General features: G+C 40.6%; 1 non-coding gene across 1 annotated transcript; it reads right to left on the bottom strand.

The window, feature by feature from the left end:
- Positions 1-2284: 2284 nt before the first annotated feature.
- On the bottom strand, positions 2285-2368 carry Trnaf-gaa (transfer RNA phenylalanine (anticodon GAA)). The gene is given in 2 exon segments: positions 2285-2319; positions 2329-2368. It is a non-coding gene; the product is annotated as a tRNA-Phe (tRNA).
- Positions 2369-5001: the final 2633 nt, after the last annotated feature.

Below are 5001 nucleotides of genomic sequence, written 5' to 3'. Positions count from 1 at the left end.
GTCTTTGTCCCATCTGTCTGGTGGTCTCCTATAGGCCTCCAGTGCTCTCTCGGACTCCACTCCAATACTAGCTTCGTCCATCTGTTGTCTTTTCTTCTTGCGACGTGGACAGCCCTCTGCCATTCCAAGGAACCTACTAAGATGTCATTAACCTTCGTCACAGACCGGATGTCATCTGCCCTTGTCCTATCCTTTCTTGTATAGCTCAGCATGGCTCGCTCTGCTGTCCTAAGTTTCCCTTTTTTAAATGAGTTCAGTGTCCATGTCTCGCACCCATACGTCATCACAGGAAGAATGCATTGATCAAATATTGCTTTCTTCAGATTTACTGGCATTTTTGATCTTAATACTGTTAAATTCTTCCCAAATGCTTGCCAGCCAAGCTTGGTGCGTAGATAGATTTCTGGCCTTATGTCTCTCTTCATATTTATAATCTGGCCAAGGTAGACATATTCACTGATATCTGCTAGTAGACTGTCCTTGACTTTCACATCTTCAGCTGGGACCCATATGTTGGACATTACTTTTGTTTTGGAAAGGTTCATGGTCAAGCCAACCAGCTGACATTCCGATGCAAGATCTGTAACCAAGTTTTGGAGCTCTGCGAAGTCTTTGGCCAGTAAGGCAATATCTTTAGCAAATCTCAAGTTGGTAAGCCTTCTTCAATTAATTCTAATTCCCTTACCTTCCCACCTCAGCTTTGACATAGCCATTTCCAATGCAACAGAGAACAGTTTTTGGGGGACGGGATCGCCTTGCTTGACACCCCTCATGATGCGGAATTCTTGAGTTGATTCGCTGATGTTAACGTAAGCTGAAGAATTCTCGTAGATTTTCCTGAGCACTTCAATGTATGCTACTCCCACGCCTTGCTCACGTAAAGCAACCGTTTATTGGGACTCATTGCAGTGTTGGGTAATAGAATTCAATTCACCACACCATTTCCTCTACTTTCTAGAAGTCAGTACATTACTGAACTTTTTCTGAAATTATAGGAGGTATTTTCCTATCGACTTTGTACCTACAATAAAATGCGAATTTTTGTCTCCAAATGCTTTTCGTTTTGTTGAAAATAAAACAAAAGTGGTCTGTAATGAAACATGTTTAAATTTTGGCTTCCTTAATATCTGTAATAACAGTTCGTGAAAAAAGACGTTGATTTTACTTTCGATGTTCTGTGTCCGACTTTAGCTCATGTCAGGAAACGCTGTCAGCTTGAACATTTTTGCGATACTCCCTCATTTCGTACAACTGTGTTCCACCTAATCTTACATTGCTTTGCAGAACTGTCCCTTCCTTGAAGTGCCTAAACAGAGAATATCCTTAAAGCATTGAACCTGACGGTGTTTCGTGACAAAAGTGAAAATCACAGATAAAATATCATAAGTAAAATCAGCATCTTCCCTAAAGAACTGTCTTTTAATTTGGAAACAAAGTCAGTTTGTGTATCTGTTTCATTGCGAGCCATTGCGATTTTTTAATTTCAGAAACAGAAATTGCGTTTGGTGCCAAAAGTACCCATTTTAGTGTAGTAGCAAAGAAGGATACTTCTAATATTTATAATACTTTGAATATTTATAAATAGTCAGAATATTTATAAAGCAACGACGGACAGTATGGCCGCTGAAATGAAGAATTTCTTTTCGAGAAACTCTATTTCTAGTTTTGTGGCTTCCGTTTCATTATACTAACGTCTACTGCTGGAATACTGCCTAGAAACATTTCAGATTTCTTTGTGCACCCTATTTTTTACTTTATTGTCTGTTTAATTTTCATGTATCCGTTCAAACAAACAAGGTAATTGGGCAGTACGATTATATAACTTTTCGATCTACTCGTTGCTCTACCTCTTCACTGCGCTTGTAGAAACTAATACTTTCTGTAACCTCGAAACCACAGGTAATACACGGATTTTCTGAACGTGCTCCGTCACAAAAGTCCGCCCAGCTGGGTGACGGATATCCAGTTCTGAGAAGTGCAGGTACGGCCTGCAGGTTCTGCCCCAATAGCGCACAGCAGGTGGTCTGCGGGCTTTGCAGAATCCTCCGGGAATATCTGCCACCCGTCGCTAAAATCTGCTCGTTGTGACAAGCTATTGCCTGACAATATGACGTAAGGTGTCAGGTGATCTCTACAGCGTGACTTCAACTGTGGACCATGGAGCGAATGGTTCAAATGGTTCAAATGGCTCTGAGCACTATGGGACTTAACTGCTGTGGCCTTCAGTCCCCTAGAACTTAGAACTACTTAAACCTAACTAACCTAAGGACATCACACACATCCATGCCCGGGGCAGGATTCGAACCTGCGACCGCAGCGGTCGCGCGGCTTCAGACTGTAGCGCCTAGAACCCCTCGGCCACCCGGGCCGGCCAGGAGCGAATGGTACTCGTGCATTGCCAGCAATGAGTCCCATTGGCTATCATCACTTGAGCTCACTAACAAAATTGTGCATCATTTCTCAGACGATATTAGACTACTTCACACCACGTCTAGCAGCGAAATGTCTCTCTGAAACCTACCTGTGACGTGTTCCGAGCGAGCAGAAATTCTCGCTTATCGTTCTCAAAAATTGCTAGGGAAATTTCCTAACATGTGGCGACTTCAGATATTTAATCAAATAGCTTATGTAACAAAAAGTTTTGTTGCTATTCTGTAAAGCTCCCCTTTCCCCAATTAAGAGAGAGACTAGTTACTCTTGGATGGCCGGCCGTTGTGGCCGAGCAGTTCTAGGCGCTTTAGTCTGGAACAGCGCTGTTGCAAGTGTCGCAGGTTCGAATCCTTCCTCGGGTATGGATATGTGTGATGTCCTTAGGTTAGTTAGGTTCAAGTAGTTCTAAGTCTAGGGGACTGATGACCTGAGATGTTAAGTCCCACAGTGCTCAGACCCATTTGAAGCTTTTTTGAACTCTCGGATAGAATAGAACTGTTATCTTCACTTATGTCGAATTGTTCCAATATCTACGAAATCTACGTCAAGTAAATTGTCAATCTATCAATTCTAGGCCTAGAAGACCTTTAGTATACTAACATTTCGATCCCTAAAGCAGACCTATAAATGCGCAAAAGAAAAGGAAATTAGATTGCTTGGAAGCACCCATGTTTCTAGTTTATTATCCCTCTCTTTTTGACTCTGGTGACTATAAGTCACCCTTGGATGATATATTACATGGATGATGTTGCCCCCGTTCTCTGATTTGAGCTGGAATCATTTGCTACAGACAATGAACATGCAGAGGGCCATAGCTCAGAAACAAATAAATAGTTATCCAGGATCCAGAAAAACGTCTATCTAGCAGAATAATAAAAGTTGCTAGATATCACTCTTTGTATCCAGGCAACAGTACGAAACATCTTAAAAAACATCAGTCACGGCACAATCTGCGGAAAACAAATTATAAATCTGTAAATAGGAAAATGTTAAATGAAACTCGCTCATATACCAAAAGACCTATATACTGAGTTTATATAAAATTATAATCAGTGACACTTTAGTGTTTTCTAGCAAAATACGAACCAGGAATGAAAAATTTTCTACAGGTAAGACACATTGCACTATCTTCAATGAAGAACAGTCTACAGACTCCTAATTAATTTGTGAAGTGCGTCTTGAGAGTATAACAGAACCAATGCTGTCCATTAAAGATTTAGCAGAGACTATTAGATGCTGTCCCTGACATGTTTTGCAGATGACGCAGTAATCTATTCTGTTCGACGCAATAAGAGAGATGCTTAGATCTTGAGAAAATATCAGTCTCCTGATAGTAGCCCGCTATAACTAGTTATAGGTCATCACAAACAAGAATGACAACCGAGCCACTTCACAACTCATTTAACTAAAAGGCAATGGGGGAGGGGGTCATTATGTGAATTTTAGGTAAAGGCATGACACATGGAGCTAACAGCATATGTACTTCAGCCCTGTGAACATCTCGCTTCTAATCACAACCTATCAGCTAAGTATAATCAGCAGCGATGAATAGGCACTAGTTAGCGAATTAAACATTGAATACTGAAATAACATTTATCACATGCATAACTGACTCACTGACCAAGGAACTTGCACTCAATAACACGACATCCATTAAGAAAATTAGTTATACTTTTAACACTAAATTGTTCATGGAGAACACATCACACTAGCAACAAAAGCCAAATCCCCACTTCAGATATCGAAATGAAAACAGAGATGCGGTAGCCGGTTGCACTTCTTAACTACGTGACACAAACTGGAGACATGGCTGTTAGTGTATTACTCGAATATGGAGACACATGAAACAACGTATATTGGCCATACAAGAGTTACGAAAACCTTAACTTGTCCCATAGCACACGGATTCAGAATATATAGTTCTTCTGAAACACAACTAGCGCTTTATTCTCACGAAGTGGTGAGGGAATGTCAATGAATACCATATTTTCAAATTTCCAGAACGGTTTCGGAGCCGTTACTCATCGGCGACTTTTAATCAAACTGCACGCCTATGGAGTATCGTTTCAGTTGTGTGACTGGATACGTAATTTCCTGTGAGAAAGGTCACAGTACGTAGCAATTAATGGAAAGTCATCGACTAAAAAAGAGGTAATATTTGGCGTTCCATAAGGTAGTGTACAGGCCCTTTGCTGTCCCTCATTTAGGAGACAATCTTCTCTTAGATTGTTTGCATTTGATGCAGTCAGATAATAAAAAGTGTGAAGTTTTTCGTTGATTACTAAAACGAGTCCGCTAAATTACGGTTAAACGATAAATCACACAAATGCAAGACCTGTGAATTCAGGATAATACTTACGGATTACAGTTATGAATGACTTAAATTAGAGCTATGATAGTTAAAATGTTGTTGGGATAGCGAACCAAAGACTGCGATTTATCGGCAGAACACTTAGAAATACAAGAGGGCTACTAAAGAGACTGTCTATTCTGTGTTTGTCTGTCCTCTTCTGGAGTACTTTTGCACGGTGTGGAATCCCCTTCGGGTAGTATTGACGAAGAACACAGAAC

This window comes from Schistocerca cancellata, chromosome 2 (genome assembly GCF_023864275.1).
Source record: "Schistocerca cancellata isolate TAMUIC-IGC-003103 chromosome 2, iqSchCanc2.1, whole genome shotgun sequence".
Classification (NCBI taxonomy): domain Eukaryota; kingdom Metazoa; phylum Arthropoda; class Insecta; order Orthoptera; family Acrididae; genus Schistocerca; species Schistocerca cancellata.
This window is presented reverse-complemented; position numbering and strand designations above follow the sequence as displayed.